Below are 12577 nucleotides of genomic sequence, written 5' to 3'. Positions count from 1 at the left end.
GATGAGTGGTTGGCCCAGGACAAAGTTAAAAGCTCCCAGAGAGATGACACTGGGGAGGAGGGTACCTACAAAGAAAGACAACAGTACAGGACTATGATGCAACCCTTGCCCTGGATCGGGGGAACAGGGAGTCTGATTTTGTTGATATGTTATTCTATTTATTTGGGCTGGCTCTTGGCCTGGGTTAAAGGAGGAACACGTGGTGGAGAATGTGAGCATTGTAAGTTTAACTCCAGCAATGGAGACAAGAGTCCTGATAAAATGGCCAAAGGGGCTGCAGCAGGTACAACTACAGCTACTTCAGCAGCTCCAACTCCAGCAGCAGCAGTTCCAGAAAGAGAAGTAGCTGCAGCACAGCAGGAGTTCCTGAAACAGCATTTGGAGTCAAGAAAGACCTCCACCCAAATTGAGGTGGAGTACTCACCAAGACTGAACCTGAAGACAACCCAGAGGCTTTCCTCAGGACTTCTGAGTGGGTGGCAGAGGCCAATTAGTGGCCACAGGATACTGTGAACATGGCTCCTCTGTAAACTGGGAAGGCACAGGCCGCTTACTGGACCCTGGAAGCAGATTTGTCCCAGGATTATAAGATCCTTAAAGGTCCTGTACTGGACTACCTGGGTCTCACAGAGAAGGCCTATTGCCTCAAGTTTTGACTAGAGACATAGGACTTGAATCATATAAATTAGGGTTGCAAGTGACCTCAGAAGGTCATCTAGTCCAACCCCCTGCTCAAGGCAGGACCAACTCCAATTAGACCACCCCAGCCAAAGCTTTGTCTAGCCAGGTCTTAAAAACCTCCAAGGATGGAGATTCTACCACCTCTCTGGGTAACCTATTCCAGGGGTTTTTATACCCTCCTAGTGAGATAATTATTTTTAATATCTAACCTAAACTTCCCTCACTGCAACTCAAGACCATTGTTACTTGTTCTGTCATCTGTTACCACTGAGAACAGTCTAGCTTCATCATCTTTTGAACCTCCTTCAGGTAGTTGAAGGCTGTTATTAAATCCCCTCTCTGTCTCCGCTTCTCTGACTAAATAAGCCCATTTTTGTTACCCTTTTGTTGCCCTTATTCTTTTCAATTTGTCCACATCCTTTCTGTAGTGGGAGGCCCAAAACTGAACACAGTACTCCAGATGTGGCCTCACCACTGCTGAATAGAGAAGAATAATCAATTCCCTTGACCTCCTACTGATGCAGCCCAGTATGCCATTAGCTTTCTTTGCAAGGGAACACTGTTGGGTCATATTCAGTTTTATTGTCCACTGTAACCCCCAGGTACTTTTCTGCAGAGCTGCTGCCCAGCCACTCAGCCCCAGCCTGTATGGGTGCATGGGATTGTTCCATGTGGGATTTTAAGTGCAGGACTTTGCAGTTGTCCTTGTTGAACTGCATGAGATTCCTTTTGGCCCAATCCTCCAATTTATCTAAGTTACTCAGACTCCTAGCCCAAGACAGGAAGTTGACATGACAGCTGAGGTGGCCAGTCATTTAGCTTACCCTGTTTTGGTGGGGAAGACTGGGGCTCAATGGCCGAATTCTTGTGATTGGCTCAGAGTCAACACAAGCCAGGCTGACCTCATTTCTACCAAACCAGAGCTTGGGGAAATATTGCCCTTCTCAGGCCCTGAACTCTCTTTGGACCTTGACCCAGATCATGCCAAGAGTGATGGTGGTTCAGGTGAGAAGCCCTCTCAAGCCAGAGGAAATGCTCAGAGAAAGGGATTAGGGCTAAATGCAATCTGGACCACCCTCCAGAGGATTCAAAGGGTCAGGACACCCCACGAGCTTGTGAGGAGGGTGGACTGGATTAGGTGGGGGAAGGCCTGGGTTTAATTCATGATCAAAAGGAGTTCCTGGTCTGTGCCTCTCTTTAGGGCTGACTGGGTTGGGACAATGGGATCATAGTGGATGTAAGCTTATCAGCCCAGGGCCCTCAATTTAAGGTACAGGGTGACCACTTGACAAGAGTGACCAAAAACAAGACCATGGGGACCTGGCATTCCCAAGTATTAGTTCTGAAGCAGTACCACAGCCAGATTTTGAAACTAGCCCAGAGGGAGACCACTTGGGGGTGCAGAAGACCCAGGATTCATAGTTTCATAGTTGGTAGGGTCAGAAGGGCCCTAAACAGATCATCTAGCCCGACCCCCTGCCATGGGCAAGAAAGGATGCTGGGGTCAAATGACCCCAGCTAGGTGGCTATCTAGCTTCCTTTTGAAGACCCCCCAGGGTAGGGGCAAGCACCACTTCCCTTGGAAGTTGGTTCCAGCTCCTAACCACCCTGACAGTGAAGTAGTGCCTCCTGATATCTAGCCTGAATCTAGTTTCAGTCAACTTAAGGCCGTTGTTCCTTGTTACCCCTGGTACTGCTTGGGGGAACAGGGACTCTCCCACTGCCTGCTGGTCCCGCTTGGCAAGTTTATAGGTGGCCACCAAATCCCCTCTCAGCCTTCTTTTGTGGAGGCTGAACAGGTTCAGGTCCTGTAGTATCTCTTCAAAGGGCCTGCCCTGCTGCTCCCTACTCATGCGAGTGGCCCTCCTCTGGACCCTCTCGATGCAGTCCACTTCCCTCCTGAAATGGAGCGCCCAGAACTGGATGCAGTACTCCAACTGCGGCCTAACCAATGTCACGTAGAGGGGGAGGATCACCTCCTTGGACCTGCTCGTGATGCATCTCTGGATGCATAACAAAGCATGGTTAGCCTTCCTGACCGCGTCCCCATGTTGGCGGCCCATGTTCATCCTGGAAACAATAGTGATTCCAAGATCCTTCTCTGCCTCTGTGCTGACAAGAAAGGAGTTCCCCAGCCTGTAAGTATGCTGCTGGTTCTTCCTCCCCAGGTGCAACACGTTGAAACCCAACCTATTCTCATCCACCCACCTCTGTAACCTGTCGAGATCTAGTTGTAGCCCGTCCCTCTCTTCTAGCGTGCTCACTTCTCCCCACATCTTAGTGTCATCTGCAAACTTGAACAAGGTGCTTTTCACCCCCTTGTCCAAATCGCCAATGAAAATATTGAACAGTGCGGGCCCAAGGACCGAGCCCTGGGGAGCCTCACTGCCCACATCCCTCCAGGTCAAAAATGTCCCATCCACCACCACTCTCTGGTTGCAGGCCTCCAGCCAATTTGTGACCCATCTGACTGTGTAGGCGCCAACACCACAGATGCCTAATTTTTTAATGAGGATGGGTGAGAGAGTGTCCAAGGCCTTCCTAAATTTCAGGAAGACTACGTCCACCGTGCCACCTGCATCCAAGGCTTTTGTGACCTGGTCATAGAAGGCCACCAGGTTGGTCTGACAGGACCTGCCTCCAATGAACCTGTGTTGATTGCCCCTAAGCATAAACTCCCCTGCTGGCCCCTCGCAGATGTGCTCCTGGATAATTTTCTCAAAGAGCTTCCCCAGGACTGAGATAAGACTAACAGGTCTACAGTTTCCGGGGTCCTCTTTCCTCCCTTTTTTGAAAATGGGGACCACATTGGCCTTTTTCCAGTCATTAGGCACCTCACCAGAGCACAACGAGTGCTCATAAAGCTGTGCCCTCCTTTAGGGGGCAGGGAAGGCAGCTGGCTTCAGGCCACGGGGCTGCCCTCCTGTGCCTGGTGAGTGTAGGGGCTGCGCATTAGTGGCAGGGAGTGCTGGCAATATAGATGGCCCAGTGGAGGCTGCACTCCTTGCAGTGATGTGCAGCGCTGGCTGGAGCTATGCTCCACCAGGCATCTGTGCCCTGAGCATCCCATTTCCTGCTGCTGCTGCGCCATGGGGGGAGTATGGGGAAAGTCCCCACACCTCACCACCCTCCCTCACACCCTATAAACCTCACACACCCACACCCAGTCCCCACAAGCCCTACACATACACAACCCCGAACATACCCTATGCTCCCCACACACACCACCACACCCCCTCACAAACCCCCACACAGCTCCACACTCTACCATACACACATCATACACTCCATACACCCCACCATACACATGCATTCATCCACACGCCCCACCCTACAAATGCATTCACACATACCACACTCTACGCCCCTCCACACACAATATACAAGACTAAGAATATATTTTTGAGTTATTACACGATCACCTCTATATACACTACGCAAACACAAACCATGACAAAAATATTTTTCATTATACAATTAAAATATGTTATAGTAGGTGTTTGACCTGCCCTCTCCCCACCCCCACCTCCCAGGAGTATTTCTGGAGGACAAGGGGAGTGATTTAGGGTGGCAAAGGTCAGGGGTTAGGGGTGGGACTTCCAATCCAAAGACGGCAAGAAGGGGGCAAGGCAACCGTCAAGGGGCAGGGCTACCTATGCAGCCCTCAGCAGCTCACCAAAACTCATTTAAACAGTCCTCCACCTGAAATAACTGTCCGCTCCAGTGTATGGTCTACACATTTGCTGGGAGATAGCCAGGGGGTTCTGGATCCCCCACCAGATCCAATGGTTGGCCACAAGCTAGGGAAGCCTTTGACCCCAATTCAACAGGCTGAAGTAAAAAGCCTACCAGAGGAATTTAAAGAGGTGTTTACAGTGATTCTGGGCAGAACTACATTGATCAAACCCCAAATTACCCTCAAGCCAGACTGTGCAATTCGCAAGGAATTCCTTCATGTCTGAGGGAAAATGGTGAAACAAGAGCTTAAGAAGATGCTGGATCTAGGGGTGATAGAGGAATCTGCTAGTGAACAGAGTAGCCATATTACTCAGTGGATTGGGAAGGACCTCAGTGTTCATTTAGTACAACACACTCCACAAACTCAGGATGTGCTATTCTGAAACCATCCGAAGAAAATGGATCTCCAGATATTTCTTGAAAATCACTAATTAAGGTAATTTCACAGCTTTTGTACACAGCTTAGATTCATAGATTCATAGATGTTAGGGTCGGAAGGGACCTCAATAGATCATCAAGTCCGACCCCCTGCATAAGCAGGAAAGAGTGCTGGGTCTAGATGACCCCAGCTAGATACTCGTCTAACCTCCTCTTGAAGACCCCCAGGGTAGGGGAGAGCACCACCTCCCTTGGGAGCCCGTTCCAGACCTTGGCCACTCGAACTGTGAAGAAGTTCTTCCTAATGTCTAGTCTAAATCTGCTCTCTGCTAGCTTGTGGCCATTGTTTCTTGTAACCCCCGGGGGCGCCTTGGTGAATAAATCCTCACCTATTCCCTTCTGTACCCCCGTGATGAACTTATAGGCAGCCACAAGGTCGCCTCTCAACCTTCTCTTGCAGAGGCTGAAAAGGTCCAGTTTCTCTAGTCTCTCCTCGTAGGGCTTGGTCTGCAGGCCCTTGACCATACGAGCTGCCCTTCGCTGTACCCTCTCCAGGTTATCCGCATCCTTCTTGAAGTGTGGTGCCCAGAATTGCACGCAGTACTCCAACTGCGGTCTGACCAACGCCCTATAGAGGGGAAGTATCACCTCCCTGGACCTATTTGTCATGCATCTGCTGATGCACGATAAAGTGCCATTGGCTTTTCTGATGGCTTCGTCACACTGCTGGCTCATGTTCATCTTGGAGTCCACTAGGACTCCAAGATCCCTTTCCAACTCTGTGCCACCCAGCAGGTCATTCCCTAGGCTGTAGGTGTGCTGGACATTTTTCCTCCCTAGGTGCAGCACTTTGCATTTCTCCTTGTTGAACTGCATCCTGTTGTTTTCTGCCCACTTGTCCAACCTATCCAGGTCTGCTTGCAGCTGTTCCCTGCCCTCCGGCGTGTCCACTTCTCCCCATAGCTTTGTGTCATCTGCAAACTTGGACAGAGTACATTTGACTCCCTCGTCCAAGTCGCTGATGAAGACATTAAAGAGTATCGGTCCAAGGACCGAACCCTGCGGGACCCCACTGCCCACACCCTTCCAGGTCGAGACCGACCCATCCACCACGACTCTTTGGGTGCGACCCTCTAGCCAATTCGCCACCCACCGGACTGTGCAGTCATCCACATCACAGCCTCTTAACTTGTTCACCAGTATGGGGTGGGATACCATATCGAAGGCCTTCCTGAAGTCTAAGTATACGACATCCACCCCTCCTCCTGTGTCCAGGCGTTTCGTAACCTGGTCATAGAAAGAGACTAGGTTGGTCAGGCACGATCTGCCCGCCACAAACCCATGCTGGTTTCCCCTCAGCATAATTTGCCCTGCCGGGCTCTCACAAATGTGAGCCTTGATAATTTTTTCAAAGACTTTACCAAGGATGGAGGTGAGACTGACCGCCCTATAGTTGCCCGGGTCCTCCTTCCTCCCCTTTTTGAAAATGGGGACCACGTTAGCCCTTTTCCAGTCCTCCGGGACTTGGCCCGTGCGCCACGAGCATTCGAATATTCCCGCCAGTGGCTCTGCAATGATGTCGGCCAGTGCCTTCAGCACCCTCGGATGAAGCCCATCTGGGCCTGCCGACTTAAAGGCATCCAGTTCTTCCAAGTGACTCTGCACCACCTCAGGATCTACGTATGGAAGTCTGGCGCCTTGCTGCTGCCTCTCTACAACCCCAGTGAGAGACTTGTCGTGCCCCTCACTTAGGAAGACTGAGGCAAAGAACTCGTTGAGGAGTTCAGCCTTGTCCCCCCTATCTGTCACCAATTGTTTCTGCCCATTTAGCAGTGGTCCTATTCCTCCCTGGGCCTTCCTTTTACTCCCAATATATCTAAAAAACAATTTCTTGTTGTCCTTTACTTGGGTTGCCATCCTCAGCTCCATGGTAGCTTTGGCCCGCCTAACTGCCTCCCTACAAGCATGAGCAGAGGAGGTATATTCATCTTTAGTGATCTCACCCTGTTTCCACTTTTTATGTGCTCCCCTTTTGGCCCTTAGGCTGCCCTGGATTTCTCTGGTCAGCCATGGAAGCCTCCTGGCCCCTTTCCCTCTTTTGCCTCGCTCGGGGATCGTCTTGCTTTGTGCCCGAAGGATCGTTTCCTTTAGGCACAGCTACCCTTCTTGGGCTCCCATCCCATCAAAACTCCGAAGAAATTCTCCCAGAGACCAGCTTACTCACAGTGCCAAAGTGGGATTTGAACCCATGATTCCCACTCTCTAGACAAGCACTCTCCCAACAAGGCCAGCAAGCTTTCCTTCCAGCTTGTTCTACTGTTCTGCAGTTTTTCTAATTAAGTGTTTTGTTTTTGTTTTTTTTTTTCCTTGGAGATTTAATCTCAATCTACTTGACTGAAAAATAAACGCAGTACTTTGTGTCTTACCCTCTGTCCTAAAGGAGTTGTTTTCCCTCTTCTTCATGTCAGCCTTCCAAATACGTTAAATTAATCTATGTTTCTCCAAACTGAAGTAAGTAAGTCTGGATCGGGGCGGGCAAAATGTGACCCACCAAGCCATTCTATCCGGCCCACGGGGCCCCTAAAAAAAATTAGAAAATGAATATTTATCTGCCCCTGGCTGCCTGTCGTGTGGCCCTCGATGGCTTGCCAAAACTCAGTAAGCAGTCCTCCGCATGAAATAATTGCCTACCCCTGGTCTAGACACTGAACCAAATATACCAAGTTCCTTCAGTCTTTCCTTATATGGCTTGCATTCTAACCCCTTCATCTCTTCCCCCTTCACCTCTGTTCCTCTCCAGTTTCTCTATATCCTTCATAAAATGCAGGTCCCAGAACTGCACAAAATTATTTCAGGTGAGGCCTAACTAGCACCATATTACTATTACCTCACATCTTGCAGACAATACGTGTAGCCCAAAATTGTAATTGCTTTTTTTTTTTGAAGATACATATATATTGCTGACTCATGCCGAGTATACAATGAAACTTAAGACCACATGCCTTTCAGCAGTAGTACTGCCTAGCCTAGCATATTTAAAAGAATCCTTTTAATTCCCTAGGTGTAGCATCTTTCACTTCCCTCTTGTTCAATTTAATTTTGTTGTATATACCCAGCCCTTCAATTTATCAAGATGCTTTTGAGTTCCAATCCAGTCCTCCCAAGTGTTTGTAACTATTCCAGTTCTGTGGCACATGCAAACTTGATCAGAAAGCTCTCTTTTGCTGAATTGAAGTCATTAATAAAAATGTTAAACAGCACCAGGCCCAGAACAGACTTCTGTGGAGTCTTCCTACTTGAAGCATCCGGATGCTGATCCATTTGTAGTTACTCTTTACTAGCAGTTACACAGCCAATTACTTATCCACCTAAAAGTTACTCTGTCTTGACCTACATTTTCCCAGTTTACTTATAATAATATATCATGAGGTTCTGCATCAAAATAGCTTCAATGATTCTGCATCAAAAGCCTTAGTATGTCCAAGTATATTTTGTCCATTGCATTCTCCTCATCTAAACTGTCCTGAAAAAAAGGAAATAAAGTTGGTTTGCCGTAATTTGTTCTTAATGAATTCCTTCTTCCTTCAGTTGCTTACAAGTTGATTGTTTTAAAAACTTCCCAAGTACTGACATCAGTCTATAATTCCCCAGGTCATCCTTTCCCCACTTTTTAGAGATGGGCACTATGTCAGCTTTCTCCAGTTGTCTAGGACCTGACGTGACTCGAAACTGATAGTTCTTCAGTTAAATCCTTCAACATTTTAGGATTAAATGTTATTTGGCCCTGCTGGCTTAAATTCATTCAAGCTCTTTACTTATCATGATCTGTAACTCTTTCTCTTCTTTGTTTACATCATTTTTAGCATTTGATAGAAGATATGAAGCAAAGAATGACCTCAGGACTAGAGATGCAGGACTAGAAATAAAGATGGTGTTCAGACAGGAACTTGCAGATATAAAAGACACACTGTGCCAAGCTAACCATGCATTCTTTATTCAAAACTTAATAACTTTTTAGACAAGGGGAAAGTAACAGATCACGCATTTCAGGAAAGCATTTGACTCGGTATCACATGAGAAATATAGTTAAAATGGTGCTTAACCACAGTTTAAACTTCAGATAAACTGAGAGTACAACAAGTATTGTCAGAAGGATAATTATTTGGCTAAAGTGGAAGAAATGATGCTTTGTGCTAAAAGAAAATTAGCCTAAAGGGAGGTTACTAGAGGAGCTCCTAATGAGTTGCATTTAATGTTTGATATTTTCACTAATGACCATGGCACCAAAAGTAAGTTTGTCCAGAGAAGGATCAGAATATTGTTGAGAGAGAACTGGATGACCTTAAAAATGAGAATAAACTGACATGGAATTAATTAAAATATTTTAAAGAAAAACAACAAAAAACCCCACAATCCTAGGACCCAGTAACTAGAACTTTTTCTCCAATGTGGGAAAAGCTAGAAATGAAAAAGGAGGCAGAAGATTAGCTTATCATGAACTGAATAGGAGCTATCAGTGTAACTGGACAGTGAAAAAGACAAGGAGGCATGTCCCATAGAAATAGAGAAGTATTAATGCTATTGTGCAAGATAACTCATCTAGAATATGTCACAACCCAGTGATTTTGGTGCCTCGGCACGGTGGAATTTTCCCGCCACATGAGAGCCTCTTGCAAAGTAGAGGTTTTCTGTTGCTGCAGAAAACCCCTGGTGCAGGACAGTTCCCGCCATTCTAATGTAAATTTGTGTCCCGCTATTGGCCAGTTCTAAATTATGCACGCTTGGCGGCTAGTAATTGGCTTGCTAGCCGTTTAAAAATTAGCGCAACTTCTGCCCAAGTCGGAGAACTTTGAGCACGCTGCAGAGTGCTTCTGAAGAGATCTGATTCGTGGCTGAGCTGATCGATAGACTGATCACCTATCGATTCTTCTCCCCGTCGCTGAGCGCAATCCCAGATGTATCCTTTTCCCTGACGGCCTGATTTGTAGACGGACGTGCTGGCCTGAGCCCTGCCAGCTGGAACAACTAACGTAGTTGTTCAGACGACCGGACCATTTTCGTCGCAACAGCAAGCGATGTAAGTAAAGTTTTACAACCATAAAGCTTTCTCAGCCTCTCTATTCACCAGCCCGCCCCGACAAACGAGTAATTATTGAATCACCTCGAGTTGGCTTTGGCCGTCCGAGACAGAATATTTATGCAATTCAGGCTATCTACGATTAAGAAAGCCTAATTCAAACTAGAAATAAACAAAGAAAAGAGTTATTATGATAATCTATGGAATAGAGAATCTGTCCTATGAGAAGAGACTAGAAGAGCCTGGCCTGTTTAACCTATCAAAAATGAAGGCTTAAAAAGGATATGATGACTGCCTACAAACACTTCAGGAGGGCAGGCACCAGAAAAGAAAAAGAGCAATAAAAGCTTAATGCCAATATTGACACAAGAAAAAATGGATATAAACCAGCTATGAATAAAATGAATGCATAAATTAAAAGAATTATAACCATCAAATGAATAAGGTTCCAGACAAGCCTTCAGTTCCCCTTTCTCCCCTGCCAACTAGTTACTCCTAATTAGTTTTAGTTTAGATTTTGATTAGTTTATCAATGGGGTTATATGACAGTTATGCCTGCAATAGTGAGTGGATACAGAATTTAGGGATTTGCAGTTGGGTGGGTGCTCTGTCATTTTTCCTCTGAGGACAAAATAGTAGACCAGGGAATGTAATGCTATTCAGTGGGCAGTGAGGTGAGGCAGGGATTTAAAAGATTAAGAGTTTACATAGTGATGTAATTGCCGTGGATGGAGATCGAATTCTCTTCACGGATAGAAGTTGCTTCACAAAATACCAGTTTGTGACAAATTTTAAAAAGGGGTTAATTATGTCAGAGGTTTCTGCTAGCAAATCTGGAGTCTACTCATTCAGAATCGGGACAGGAACACGGGTACAGGAGATATATATATATATATATATATATATATATATATATATATATATATATAAAAAATATGAGAATCAGAGTGCAATGGTGTGAGTAACTAATTTTCAAGACCAAAGGAAGGTTCATGTGTGCTGGCATAGTATCTGCTAACACAGTATTGTGGGTTGAGCCCAAAAGTGGGAAAGCCAGTTTACCTCAATGAAGTGAGTATTCAGAGTTGTGCAGAAAAGGCAGAACACGAACTGGGAGCAGACAATGCTCCTCACGTACACTTTGGCATCCAAGGAGCAGCGTTTGGACTTAATTATCATGTAGACGGATATCTGTAAAAGGGTTAATTTGATCAAGACAAAGAATTTTAGGGTAAGCATAGGACCTTAGCCCAAGGAAAATGATGAATAAGCCTGGAATGCTGCAGTGAGGGTATGTTGGGAAGTTGGTTCTGTGGGTAGACCAAATAGTGGCTAATGCCTTCACGGTTGAGAAGCCTTGGCTCTATCCCACCAAAACAATACCTTGTTAGGTACCCACGTTATTCTAAAGGCATACTTTACAGCAGCAGATGTTACCAGCCAATGCCCAAGAGGAAACTATGCACTGTTTGGAATCCCAGACTAGGGAAGGAAGAACAGGTAAGCTAAATGCTGGCTTCTCTTTCTGGCATGCATCCAGTGAAGGCATCTACTCCACAGGTTTCCAGGTTCTTAAGCTGGAAATAGACTTGGGAGAAGTCACCTGGAAATAGGCCTGAGGTTCATAGCATGTGGTACAATAAGGAGTTAACCATCATTTTTCATAACCAAACTTTTATGAGGTGAGTTAAGGAGGGTACCAAAAGATGGGGAGATTTGCAAGACTGACAGTAACCTTCGAACAATCTAAACAAAGATGGAAAGACAACTGAAACTGTACAATTTATTACTGGATAGCTTGCACTTGAACTAATCAAGTTGCCGCCTAGTTAAACAAAATGCCTCACATTTTGCTTTTCTTCCTGCCTGCTGAGTGAAATACAAGAGTAGAAAGGTCTAAGCGACTAAAATGCCAGGTCAAGGCTTTCAAGATGTTAGGAGGTATTTGGGTCAGATTTTTGACAAAGGTTAACAACAAACTCCTTTTACAGATCTACATTTCAATCAGCTGCCTAAATGGAAGCTGAGGTCTTTTGAAAATCTGGCCCTTATACCACAGGGATTTGTCTTTGTTAGGGGAAAAATAAATGAAGAATAGTTTAGTGTTTTCTTTCCTTGCTGTAGGTATTTAAATGTGTGTAACTCTTCTTAGAACAGGGAAAGATATTAAACAACAAGCTTTGCCACTCACAAAACACTAGTAAGCAGCTCTGTTCAAAACAGCTTGTCTCAAACATCATACCAGCAAGAGTCTACTTACCTTAACTCCTTCTTCCTCATCAACATTCAAAATCCTTGTAGAAGCATGCACAAAAGCTCACAGTCAGCACTGCAGATGCCTGACTTCAACTTCAAAGTCACACAATTTAAAGCCCATGCCAAACCATCTGGGGTCTGTCCAAAAAAGGCAAAAAATAGAAGATAGATGAAAAAGCAAAAAACATATGCCAGACTGGCCATTGGATCCTTTCATTAACTGTTCCCTCATTTAAATAGTAGAGGAATCCCAGTACTCATAACTGCTTACCAATGCAGGCAAGGTGTTTCACAAGTCTGACCATTCTTCCTTTGAGAAAACAGATGTTGCCACTTAATAGTCTTGCAATGGTTTATTCTTCACTTAAGTGACTAACTACTTGATCAATTCTGTCAGCCAGTGTAATGGAAACCCTGCACTGGTTTTGTTTGTTCATTTAAACTGAG

The 12577-nt window shown here is 45.8% G+C and overlaps 1 protein-coding gene across 4 annotated transcripts in view; it reads right to left on the bottom strand.

Moving 5' to 3' along the window:
- LINGO2 (leucine rich repeat and Ig domain containing 2) overlaps positions 1–12577 on the bottom strand; it is a 993495-nt gene that overhangs the window by 707301 nt on the left and 273617 nt on the right. For 2 of the 4 annotated variants that reach the window (XM_019490748.2, XM_019490750.2), the window contains one exon: positions 12135–12268. The exons of the other annotated variants lie outside the window; for them this stretch is intronic. The gene's annotated coding sequence lies outside the window, so the exon portion shown is untranslated. The remainder of the gene's footprint in view (positions 1–12134; positions 12269–12577) is intronic. 4 annotated transcript variants of the gene reach the window in all.

Source organism: Alligator mississippiensis, chromosome 3 (assembly GCF_030867095.1).
Source record: "Alligator mississippiensis isolate rAllMis1 chromosome 3, rAllMis1, whole genome shotgun sequence".
Classification (NCBI taxonomy): domain Eukaryota; kingdom Metazoa; phylum Chordata; order Crocodylia; family Alligatoridae; genus Alligator; species Alligator mississippiensis.
This window is presented reverse-complemented; position numbering and strand designations above follow the sequence as displayed.